The sequence below is a fragment of the Herpailurus yagouaroundi genome, unplaced genomic scaffold (genome assembly GCF_014898765.1).
Source record: "Herpailurus yagouaroundi ecotype Mexico unplaced genomic scaffold, PumYag 219, whole genome shotgun sequence".
NCBI lineage: Eukaryota > Metazoa > Chordata > Mammalia > Carnivora > Felidae > Herpailurus > Herpailurus yagouaroundi.
Window position 1 is genome coordinate 374,196 of NW_024412450.1, and position 13,084 is coordinate 387,279.

Consider the following 13,084-nt stretch of genomic DNA (forward strand, 5'->3'; position numbering starts at 1 on the left):
GGGGGGGGGGGGGGCGCACCCCTGGCCGCGCGGAGGGACCCGGGGGAGGGCGCACACCCGGAGGGCGGCCCTGCGGCCTGGGGTTAGGGAGGGGTGCTGGGGGGTCGTCACCACGCGGCGGTGCGGGGCTTCGGCAGCCTGCGGGGAGACCCCCCCCGGGGGCCCCCCCCCCCCCCCCCCGCCTGCCCGGGGAGCGGGTTTGGCGGCACCGCCCGCAGTTCGCGCTCCCGCGGCCTCTGCGCTTTCCCGGGAAGGCGCGGAGCTGGGGCTCTGAGGCGGCACCTGGTGGTCGCGGCGCAGAGGCGCGGCCCGCGGGGGGCGAGCACTTCCGTGCACCTGCGCCGGCGCGCCCGCGTCCCACGTGCTGGGCTCGGTCGTGCGCGGGAATTTCCGCCAACGGGGAGACGAAGCTTCCCCACCCCGGCTCGTCCGTGTGTCCTCGCTCATCCGGTGTCCCCTCCGGAGTCTAGTGAGTGCCTCGTGTGCGGGGACCGCATCTGGCGTATTTTGCCATGTGGTCAGAATATTTTATTACGGAAAATGTTAAAAGTTTTTTTCCTTTTTTTTTTTTTTAATTAGTAAACTCTACCCCCAACGTGGGGCTCGAACTCAGAGCCCCTAAATCAAGAGTCGCTTGCTCTCATGACCGGGTCAGCCGCACCCCTACGTTTATTATAGACATTTTTACACACAAAACAAAACCAGGAAACCTGTAAAGCCTCCAAGTGCCTCTCCCGCCCTCTCCCTCCCAGCCCCCTCTGTCTATACCATTTTCCTCCTATACTGTAAGGAAAATCCAGGTATCATTATTTATTTTATCCATAAAGATTCCAATGTGTAAGAGAAGAGAGGTGGGACTTTTAAATATCAGCACTGCGTATTTAGTGAGCATGTCTAGGCGGGGGGGAAGTGGCTTCTTCAGATGTCTTTGTTTTATTCTTTTTTATTTTGATCAGTGTGATAATTTTCTTAGAATGGCCTTTTAAAATTTATTTATTTATTTATTTATTTATTTATAAAGTTGTGAGAGAGAGAAAGCGTGAGTGGGGGAGGAGCAGAGAGAGGGGGAGACACAGAATCCGAAGCAGGCTCCAGGCTCTGAGCGGTCAGCACCGAGCCCCACACTGGCTCAAACCCTGAGATCATGACCTGAGCCAAAGCCAAGAGTCAGATGCTCAACGGACTGAGCCATCCACGTGCCCCTATTTACTTTTTCAATGTTTACTTATTTTTGAGACAGAGAAGGAGATGGAGAATCCAAAGCAGGCTCCACGCTGTCAGCACAGAGCCCCACTTGGGGCCGAAACCCACAATGTGAGATCATAATCCGAGCGAAGTCGTGAGTTCAACCAACTGAGCCACTCAGGCTCCCCTAGAATCAGGTGCACAATTCCATTGCCCAAAGTTGGTAGATAGAGGTTTGCTTACATCATCGGCAGGACCATTTCCTTTTAAAGGATGAAAGTTAAGGGCACCTGGGTGGCTCAGTCGGCTAAGCCTCTGACTTCAGCTCAGGTCATGATCTCACAGTTCGTGAGTTTGAGCCCAGAGTGGGATTCTGGGCTGACAGCTCAGAGCCTGAAGCCTGCTTCAGATTCTGTGTGTGTCCCTCTCTCTCTGCCCCTCCCTCACTCACACTCTTTCTCTAAAAAATGAATAAATGTTAAAAAGTTTTTGAAACAAATGTAAGGGATCAATGTCAAATACTGATTTTATTAATTTGAACATAATCTGCAATATTGTTCAGGAACAGAGTCACCTAGATGTTCATGCTCACAGTGATGTGTGATATCTCCCTCCATTTCCCTGCTGTCATTGAATACCTTGCAATTGCCCCCTTAAAGTCTCCTCTCCCTGGACTTCATTTACTCTTTACATTTAGCCTGCGTCCTTTTTCTGTCAAAACACACTTTCTTCTCAGAAGCTTGTACTTGGATCTTCAGGTTTCAAGACCAACCTGCCACCCTAGCTAAGAAGACATCTACAAATACAAGAGTGTCTTTATTCCAGTTAATATGGATTCAAACAAATTGGTTATCAAAGCTTTTGTGAGATTGGAAGTTTTCTTAAACATTTTCCCTATTCTTTTGAATAAATTAAACACATACAATTGTGCAGTATTTAAATAAATTGTCAAAAGAAAGAACAGAATCAGGGGTGCCTGGGTGGCTCAGTCGGTTGAGCGTCTGACTTCGGTTTGGGTCATGATCTCCCCGTCCGTGAGTTCGAGCCCCACTTCCCCCACTTCGGGCTTTGTGCTCACAGCTTGGAGCCTGGACCCCGCTTCAGATTCTGTGTCTCCCTCTCTCTCTGCCCCTCCCCCACTCGTGCCATGTCTCTGTCTCTCAAAAATAAATAGACATTAAAAAAAAAAGAAAGAACAGAGTCATTAAAGCTGGAAAACAAACCAAGAATCAAACGATCTCCTGGTGAATTAGATACATCACACACACACACACACACACACACACACACACACGTTCCAGAATCTTTACCCTTGGTAATTAAAATCTTGACTAGGGAGTCAACCACTCATTTTGGCTATAAATCTGATAATTTTTACAGTCTTCTAAAAAGCTAAATTCGTCAGCAAACTCTTTGCCCTTTGCCCAGGGTTTGCCTGGGGCTGAGGGCGCCCCAGGGAGGAGGAACTCAAAGGGGAGCTCAAAGGGGAAAGCTCTCAGCATCGAACCCCGAGTGGTCGCCCTGCAGGCCCTGCCAGTGTGCATCTGAGTCAGCTGCAGGTGTATCTTGGATATATAAATATATCTTGGATGTGGTCTTTCAGAAATATTAAACAGACCGTATTCATCCTCTGCTTGTGAGGCTTCAATACGTTCCCATTGTAGTTGGAATAAAATTTCAAATCCTGAACATAGTCACTGCCTGTGTGAATTGGCCACACTGTCCCCAGTGGGCCCGCTTTCCCCACTGTCTCCACTGCTTACTGGGTCTGGCTCACACTGGCCTTCTCCCAAGCTTCCTGACCACGACCCCCCTCCCATACACACACCTCTCACTCTGCCCGGAATACCCCTCACTTCACTTGCCCCTGCCTGTCCCGACACTGCCCTAATTTTATACTAAATGTCACCTACGCACCTAAAGGGTATCTGTTCAGAGCCACATTCCCTAATCTCCCAGTGAACGTGAATTCCCCCATGCGATTGTTCTCGTGCCACTCTGTACATTTTTCCTGTCGCCCAACAAAATTTTGAGAGGCCTGAGAAAATTGAAACTTAAAAGCTTAAGTTATGGGAAACTGAAACCTAACCAAGCTTAACCAGCTTGTTCCACTTCTGTACAATTGCTTGGCGCGCCCATGTATTCCTGATCAATCATTATTGCCTGGCACATCCGTATATTCTTGATCAATCATTGTTGCTTGGCACATCCGTGTACTCCTGATCAATCATTGTTGCTTGGCACATCCGTGTATTCCTGATCAGTCATTGTGATACCCGTACCCCCTGTTGTGGTCTGACCTAAAGGCAGGAACCAATCGAATACTGTTAAGTGTCCAACTTTAAACACCAACCAATCGCAGCTCTGTAACTGTGGAAAGTTCCCGATTTCCCCATGACTTGTTTGTACCTGTCTATAAAAGGGGTGTAAAAACCTCTCTCAGGGCCTCTTGGCGTCACCGGCAACAGGGGCGCAGAGGTCCAGGTTTGAACCTGCAATAAATGACCCTTGCTGCTTCGCTTTGACTCTGGACTCTGGTGGTTCGTTTTGGGGGGTCTCTTAGACTCTGGGCGTTTCAATTTGTGGTCACGTACTTACGTGTGTTCTTTGTTTAAACGTCTCTCTTCCCCCTGACAGTGTATGCTGTGCACGGGAAGAGAAAGGACGTTTGTTAAATAGTTGTTGAGAGAACAGAGGCGTGGACGGCAGGTGCTGTGATTTCATCCCGCCCGGAGTGCGAGTTCTTTCGGTGGATTTGCGGCAGTCTCTCCTCCTCCTGCAACTACACAGTATTAATTAAACAGGATCACCATCAAACACACGTCCCAAGCTTGAACCGCGAGTCCCCACACTGCTCAGTGATTGAGCGTTATCTACACACGTAGGGAAGGAGAGAAAAACCCGAATAACAGGCGCAGAGGAGCTGAGACCGTCTGAAGGATGGTTCTGGGGGGAAAGGGCGGAGACACAGGGTTAACGCAGGGTGCCTGGGGGAAACCCCACTCGGACCCTGGTTGAGAGCGGGTAGTGATCAAATACCTTCCCGAAGATCAAATGCTCCCCCTGAGGAAATGAAAACCGACTCGGATCCCGTGGTTGGGTGGGAAACAAGACACGGGTTTAGGAATCTGGTGGGAAGACAGCCCAGGCAGGAGCACAATTCACTGTGCTCCCAAATATAGTGAGAAGGCCGTTTCCCACTGTCCTGAAGACGGCCATAGGACCCGACCTCTTACAAGTGGCGTCCACCCGCTTGATCTGTAAGATGTTAAGATGAAACTCCTTCCTATCATATATGAAGACCGTTGGTAAACCTAGTGGCCATTTCTTTGTGTCTTCATTTCCGAGCAGCATTTGGCGCTCTTCACCATGCTTCAGCCTTTAAATACTTCGTTTAAATTTATCTTTACCTTTTTTTTTTAATTTTTTTCAACGTTTATTTATTTTTGGGACAGAGAGAGGCAGAGCATGAACGGGGGAGGGGCAGAGGGAGAGGGAGACACAGAATCGGAAACAGGCTCCAGGCTCCGAGCCATCAGCCCAGAGCCTGACGCGGGGCTCGAACTCACGGACCGCGAGATCGTGACCTGGCTGAAGTCGGAAGCTTAACGACTGTGCCACCCAGGCGCGCCTATCTTTACCTTTTAAAATGAAATCACTGGAGTGCCTCGGTGGCCCAGCCAGTAGAGCATCCGGCTCTTGATCTCAGGGTTGTGAGTTCAAGCCCTAGGTTGGGTGTGGATCCTTCTTTAAAATGATGAAATTGTTAAGTAACATATGGTTAAAGAAAAAGTGAAATCTTGAAAAACCTTTAATAACATTGAAAAACTCAGCTGTTAACAATTGACATACATCCTTCAGGACTTTTTTTTTTTTTTAATTTTCATATCAGAGACTTTTCAGAAATGGCAAAAGGTTCGTGCCCAGTATATAAAAAATAAATGCCAAATAAATTTTGAAAATATTGGGATATGTTAAAAACTCTTCAGCTAACTCATTAAAAAGAAATGCACAATTGTTGTGTGACGCTTAATAGATACGTAGGTGTAGGTGTAAATACTTCTGTGAGGGTAACGTGGAAAGTCGAAGTTTGGGACCTTGATAAAATTGATGCTGCAGCCGAATGGCCCTCACTGATATTAAATATCTAAACCAGGGATGCTTGGCTGGCCCAGTCCGTAGACCGTGTGACTCTTGATTTCCAGGTCGTAAGGTAGAGCCCCACGTTGGGTGTAGAGATTACTTTAAAAAATAATAAATATCTGGGGACACCTGGGTGGCTCAGTAGGTTAAGCATCCAACTCTTTGCTTCAGCTCAGGTTATGATCTCAAGGTTCAGTTCATGAGTTCAAGCCCCACATGGGGCTCTGTGCTGGCACAGTGGAGCCTGCTTGGGATTCTCTCTCTCTCTTTGCCCCTTCCCCGCTCATGCATGTGCTTGTGAGTCCTCTCTGTCAAAATAAGTAAATTTTTAAAAATTAAATAAAACCCCCTTTTAAAAATAATAATAAATATCTAAACTCATTTTATCACCTAAAATGAAACACAGTACCAAAACAATACAAAAATGCTATACATACGGTTCTACAATTTGCCTTAAGAAAAAGTAATTGGGAAAATATTTGTCAGTTACTACATGTAGCTCTGTGTTGTTCTTATTAATGACCACAGACTCCTCCAATGTTATGCTTGATCATAAAATTATTCCATTTGCTAGGCATTGGGCAGTCTCTAATACTTAACTATCAGAAGTAGCCCTCCACTAAAATGTATGTAATGTGTGTGTGTGTATTTTTTCACACTAGTGTTGGCATTTCTCTAGCAGAATTCTCTACTAGTGGGCTGACTGTTGGGTTCAGGAAGGGTATGAACTTTGTAAATTTTAATAGGTCTTATGCAATTGTCCTTCAGGGTGGCTGGGCCCGTTAACACCTGCATGGGCAGTATTTCAGAAATCTGAAGTGGGAGTAGGGGGGGAGAATGAGGTTTTAAGTGTCCTATCCTCATGTACAAGTTAGCTGGTGCACTTCAGTTATGTTCATTAACCGTCTGATTGTCTTCTGTGCATTGACCATACCTGGTGGGGTTTTTATTTATTTTTTTTTTAATTTTTTTTCAACGTTTATTTATTTTTGGGACAGAGAGAGACAGAGCATGAGTGGGCGAGGGGCAGAGAGAGAGGGAGACACAGACTCGGAAACAGGCTCCAGGCCCTGAGCCATCAGCCCAGAGCCCGACGCGGGGCTCGAACTCACGGACCGCGAGATCGTGACCTGGCTGAAGTCGGACGCTTAACCGACTGCGCCACCCAGGCGCCCCCATGGTGGGGTTTTTAATTTTTTTTTTTTTCCTACCGGGTTTTCTTTTTCTTGTTGAATACAATTTCATGTAATTATTAGTTTATTTATTAGTCCGAAAACAACTTACAGTATCAAAGACTTACACAACAATTACTGTTTGCAGGATAATTTTCTAAGCATTTTATTGATATTAACTAATATTCATCACAACCTTATGATTAAAAAAAAAAACTAGGATTATCAACCCAAGAGGTTTAATTAATTGAAAATATCCTTTCTAGGGGCGCCTGGGTGGCGCAGTCGGTTAAGCGTCCGACTTCAGCCAGGTCACGATCTCGCGGTCCGGGAGTTCGAGCCCCGCGTCGGGCTCTGGGCTGACGGCTCGGAGCCTGGAGCCTGTTTCCGGTTCTGTGTCTCCCTCTCTCTCTGCCCCTCCCCCGTTCATGCTCTGTCTCTCTCTGTCCCAAAAATAAATAAACTTTGAAAAAAAAATTAAAAAAAGAAAATATCCTTTCTAGGTATCTTGACTCTGGTGCTCAGAGTTTGAATTAAATGTAGAACATTTCATCCTGCATTTAACTACAGTTACTGTTTGCTTACTCCGGCATTGCTGGACGGGGATGATCAGAACGCACACACGATTCCCTCCAGCTGAGGGAGGGTGGTGTCCGTGACGCTCCCCCCTCCCCTGGGAATCGTTCTGAAGTTGCTGGTGGGAATGGGGTTGCCCTTGACTCTCTGAAGAGCGAGTGTCCCCGCAGACGAACGGGAACGCCGGTCCCATTTAGCGGCGTGGATGCGGTAGCCCAGGTGGTAGTTTCGTGCTGACCGGAGGGATTCTGAAATTCGGAGACCGCGGGGGAGAGAAAACCAGTCCCCGCAACACAGCCGAGAACAGAGCTAAGAGATTGCACGGGGAGGGCAAGAAGCGCCAACGTTTTGGCGGAAAAGGCGCATCTTCCCCCAAAGCTCTGCACTAAGTAAGCACCAGACCCTCAAGAGTGCGGGAGGCGGGAGGCGGGGGGGTGCAGATGAGAAGTGGGGGCCGCAGTCAGAGATGCTCGGGACGGAGCCACACCTGCACCCGCCCTGCAGGACGGACCGCGACAGGTGAGCGCACCTGGTGCCCAGCCGGATGGGCCTCCCCGCACGGACCTCCCCACGCCCGCCTCCCGCAGGGACCTCCCCGCACGCTCTCGCCTGCCCGCTTCTTTCCGAAGCCCATTCTCGCCCTTGTAGGTCAGCGCCCAGGCCTGGTTCCACCTGCTGGCGGGTGTTTGCCCCACCCCCCCCACCCCACCCCCGCGCCGGGGCCGTGGGGTCTGTGTCCTTTCAGACGCTTGACTCGGACCGGGTGTGGCGAGCAAGCCAGGGAAGGGCGACCGGACGCATTGGGGGAAATCCTGGAGTGCAGCGGGGAGGAAGAAATAGAACAGCCTGGGTTCCCGTGCGACGAGGTGGCCGAGTGGTTAAGGCGATGGACTGCTAATCCATTGTGCTCTGCACGCGTGGGTTCGAATCCCATCCTCGTCGGCTGGCTTTCCTTCCGGTAGTGTCGCCCTTCCCAAGCGATGCGTAAGTGTTCCCTTTTGCTGAGTTAATTCCTCACTCTCCACCCAGTGGAGTAGTTCCCTCTAATCCCGCCCCACCCCTCCTTCCCTGCCTTTTCAGGACTGCTAGAACCTACTTGGTCAATTGAGTTAGTGGATTCACGTTTCAGCCCCCCACCGAATTTGCATTCCCTGACAAGTTCTGCTTAGAAAGGATTCCCCACTAAGGAAACGACTGAATAATTGAGCACCAGAGAAACATGTTGCCTAACAAAGAGGAACTGATACAATTGTCTGCCGAGTAACACTGTAGCACTGGACCTCGCGGCTTATTTAAGGCATTTTCAAACTAATGTTATTTCTACTGCAGTTTTCATCTGTTATTTATACTAACTTTATTTTATTTTTTTTAACGTTTATTTATTTTTTTTGGGACAGAGAGAGACAGAGCTTGAACGGGGGAGGGGCAGAGAGAGAGGGAGACACAGAATCGGAAACAGGCTCCAGGCTCCGAGCCACCAGCCCAGAGCCCGACGCGGGGCTCGAACTCACGGACCGCGAGATCGTGACCTGGCTGAAGTCGGACGCTTAACCGACTGCGCCACCCAGGCGCCCCTATAGTAACTTTAAAAGCAACCGTTATTTCCTAAGGATTCCTGTCTTTGACAAGGAGGGATATGAATTCTTAGAGGTATGACCAAACTAAAAGTCACATTCCCAGTTAGGGCTAAAGATTTCTTCCTGAGGGGAGCAAAGGAAAATGTTAGTCTTGTGTAGTTTCTACTGTGACTTCCATATTGGCAGAACTTGGGGGGGGGGGGATAACATATTTATTCATTTAATTATTTCCATTTTTCCCAAGACACATGCTTTTTCTTTATTTTTATATTTTTGATTAATTAACTTAAGGAAACTCTATGCACAAGGTGGGGCTTGAACTCACAACCTCAGGGCTGTATGCTCTACCCACTGAGCCAGCTGGGCACCCCTATTATTTCCATTTTTGAGAAGTTCTACAGCCACATGATACAAAAAGTATAAAAAGCTATACAGCGAGTTTTGTCACCATTTACCGTCCCCACCAGCAGGATGCTATTAGCCCTCGTGTATCCTTCCAGAAGCAATGTATGCATGTGTAATATTAAGTTGTCAAGATATATCATTGAATGAAAAAGAACGTCGCGCAAGACAGTATGGTGATGCCTGTAAAAAGCAGTCCTGTATCTGTATCTGAATAGATACACCATTTTGCACGTGTGTGTATCTGCATCCGTGTGTAAATGTCTAGCAAGGCTGTGCTGGGCTGCACGGTGTGTGCATTTGTGAGACACTGCTATTTTTCCTCCAAGGGGGTTGTACTGATCTACACTCACCACCAGCAAAGTGGAAAGCAGACCAGACCACTCAGGCTTGTGCAGCCCTACGGGGCGCCGCCCCCCCCCCCGCCTGTTATTTCAACAAGCATTATCACATCATCTACGTGGAGACACAACCACACACAGTGAGAAGGAAATGTTTAGGAATCCCGAGCTCTCATATGCTTGGTGGCCTTGGTTTGTCACAGAATTTGCAGGTACCCACGGGCCGTTTATCAAGTGGACTAAATATTTAAGATTTAATGGAATTTAGGGATTGATGAGGTTGAACCTTTGTGTGGTTTGAGGGTAGAACTCCTTTGACTGTTTTATTAGAATGAAGTTTTTAGAGGTCTAGGTCAGAGGTCTGGATCGGATCACCGGATTCAAAGCACTCACCTGGCATTGTTGTGGTTTCCAGTGCGTCTCCCCCCAAGCAATAGCATCGTCATCCCCGGGAAAGCTGCTAGAAATACGAACCCCGGGGCTGGGGCCCAGCGAGACCTGCGGGCAAACCTAATTTGTGCCGCAGCTGCTTCTGTTTCGTTTCAAAACGCGGCTGAGACCTGGTTTCTTGGTGCCCATCTTTGCTCCCCAGGACCACGTCTCTCCCGTGCTTCCAACATCAGCATGATGAAGGTTTATCCTGAACCTTCGCGGCTTTGCCTGGTTTAGTGTCTCCAACCCCTACTGTGGGCCATGTCCTAGGACCCACAGGGCGAGCTAATGTGGCGCGAAAGACATCCGCCCAAACCATCAGGGACAAACCTGTAAAACGACAAAATCCGTTTATCGAATCAATGCAGCGACGGGAGACCCCACAGGAACGAGCGATGCGTTCCAACAAGGGGGGGTGGCGGGGGGGAGGAATGGCCTTTGTTGGGATCTGAGTCCCTGCAGCAGGGCTCCGAGGAGCCTGGGGGACGGAGGGAGTGGCGGGAGCTGGTCGGTGCCTGTTTCCGGTAGGATTCTCTGGGGACAGAGCACTGTCATCCGAGGGCAGCGGGGCCGGGCGTGGTGGGAGGCAAGAAGCCCCTTTCCACCCCTGCTGCAGGTGGGCCTGTTTCCGATGAGTGGCCCACTTAGTGCACTTTCGTCTGCAACCCTGATGGAGCGCTGGCAGGCCGGGGTTGGGGGTCCGGGAGTCCCCGGCCAGGGACCCCCCCCCCCCCCCCCCCCCGAGGACGCAGCTCAGGGCTCCGAGAAGACGTTGTCGCTCCCTGAGGCTGAGTCAGCGCCGCGCATGCGGAGACCGGACGCCAGGGCCGCAGCGTGCACCCGGGTCCTGGTTTGTGACCCTTGCGGCGCTGCTCCCGCCGGTGGCGCCTACTCAGGACGTCCGCTCAGGACACGCGCCGGAGGGGGTTTGGGCCAAGCAGAGACTGGAGCGCAGGTGGAGGCGGAGACAGGCGGAGGACCAGGTGGCCTGGGGTCCGGCTTGAAGTCGCTGTCACACACGTCCGGTGGGAGAGGGAATTGCCTTCGGGAGGGCAGACTGGAGGGTTATTGATTATCGCCACTTAAAAAGTAGATCTCAAGGGGCCTGGGTGGCTCAGTCGGTTGAACTTGAACGTCAGACTCTGATCTCACCTCAGGTCATGATCTCAGCTCTTGGGCTCGAGCCCCACAATGGAATTCTCTCTCTCTTTCTGCCCGTCTCCTGCTCTGTCTCTCTCAAAATAAATAAACATTAAAAGAAAAAGCTTCATGTATTGTTGACTGACCAAAGATATGGAGAAAGAGGAAAATCAATTTCTCTACACGTGAGTCTAGGTATTTAATATAATGCCAATAAAAATTAACATAGAATTTTGTTTTCAAACTGGGTAATTGCTTCTCAAGTTTATGTGAAAGTAACAAGCATTAATAGCCAGGAAAATTCAGAAAAGAGTAACAAGGAAAACGCAAGCCTCTGGGATTTTAAAACATATTGCAAGCTACAAGGAACAAAGTACTGTAGTATAAACAGGATAGAAAATCCAGAAGTAGGCAATATTAAAATTTAAGCATTTGATAAAAATGTCATCTCAGGTTACTAGAGAAAAGATAAATCATTCAAGAAATGGTACTGGGACATCTGTGTAAAAATCTGAAGAAAAAAAAAAAGTAGAGTGTAGTCCGCACCTCACGTGTTACAACTGGATCATTTCCAGGTGGTTCAAAATTTAAGTAGGAAAAAAGTAAAACTGTGAAAGTACTAGAAAAAAAACTACATGAGAATTTTCTGTTATAGTCATCGCACAAAGAAGGCCTTTCTTATCACAGAAAACATATAAAATTAGTAAAGTTAACTAAAAAATTAAAAATTGCTGAAAACTAAAGCCCCCATAAAGAAAGTAGAATGGAAATATTACAAATTATCACAAAGGTCTAATTTCCTTAGTATATGATGATTATACGAGTCAAGAGAAAAACGAGCACAAGTAGGAAAAAGGGAAAGGGTGTAAACAGAAAGTTCACAGAAGGAAATGCACATGAATATTAATGTCTCATTTTTTTCATAATTAAAATGCTAGTTGACACTACAATAATATACCATTTTTTGCCTATCAGCTTTGCAAAGGTAAAAAATTTGGTGAAGATTTGGGGTGGCATCATTTTTAGATATTGTTAGAGAGTTGTAGTTTTTTTTTTTTTAATTTTGCTTCGATTTTTATTTATTTTGAGACAGACAGACAAGCAGAGACGGGGCGGGGAGGGGGGCGGCCTCCGTCCAGCAGGGGGCGCGGCTGTACACCCGGCGGGGCGGTGTCAGCTGCGTTTGGAGGCTGGTTCTCACCTGCCGAGCCTCTAGCATCTCGATGGGCACCCCCTCCCCCTGCCGCAGGGGTTCTGGCCACACGACCCATGGGATGGGCTTTGTCCACAGTGATGTGGAGGGCTGCACGCGGGGGGACGGGCAGAACGCCTGGTGTGTATGTGTGTGTGTGTGTGGGTGTGTGTGTGTGTGTGGGTGTGTGGGTGTGTGTGTGTGTGGGTGTGTGTGTGTGGGTGTGTGTGTGTGGGTGTGGTGGGGACGCTGGCCGGGGGTTGAGGGGGCAGTGTGTCTCTGCCTGGTCGGCGGGAGCCCACCGCTGCGCCCACCTCCCGGACGGGGCCGCGTTTACTTCTGGGCTCCGTGCGTCCGGAGGCCCAGGCCCCCACGGGACTGGGCGGCCGTGGTGACCCTGGCTCTGAGGCTGGACACCTGCCTGCCCTTACTGGGCGAAGGAGAAACCGCTGAAGGTGTTTCGTCCTAAGCCATCGGTCACCTGGGGCAAACACCGTCTTCAGAAAATCTGAATTCGGAAAGTTACTCCCAAGGATTTATGTGTTTATATATAATGAACACCATGTACGCACCTACATTTATAATTGTTCATTTTGCCATATTTGCTTTTTCTTCCTCTGCTGAAGTATTTCGAAGTAAATTATACACATCATTACACATAACACCTTTGAATACTTCGGTACCCATCTCTAAAATATAAGGACATTTTCCTATGGATGTACAATATCATTATCAAACTCAACAGAAGAAAAAAATCACAGGGAGATTTTTTTTTTAATGTTTCACATTTTTATTTAAGTTCTAGTTAGTTAACATATATTATAATATTAGTTTCAGGAGTAGAATTTAGTTATTCATCACTTACCTATAACACTCAGTGCTCATCACAAGTGCCCTCCATAGGGAGACTTTTCAACATTTGTC

The 13,084-nt window shown here is 48.5% G+C and overlaps 1 non-coding gene across 1 annotated transcript; it reads left to right on the forward strand.

The window, feature by feature from the left end:
• The first annotated feature begins 7,936 nt into the window (after positions 1–7,936).
• TRNAS-GCU (transfer RNA serine (anticodon GCU)) lies at positions 7,937–8,018 on the forward strand. The gene has a single exon. It is a non-coding gene; the product is annotated as a tRNA-Ser (tRNA).
• Positions 8,019–13,084: the final 5,066 nt, after the last annotated feature.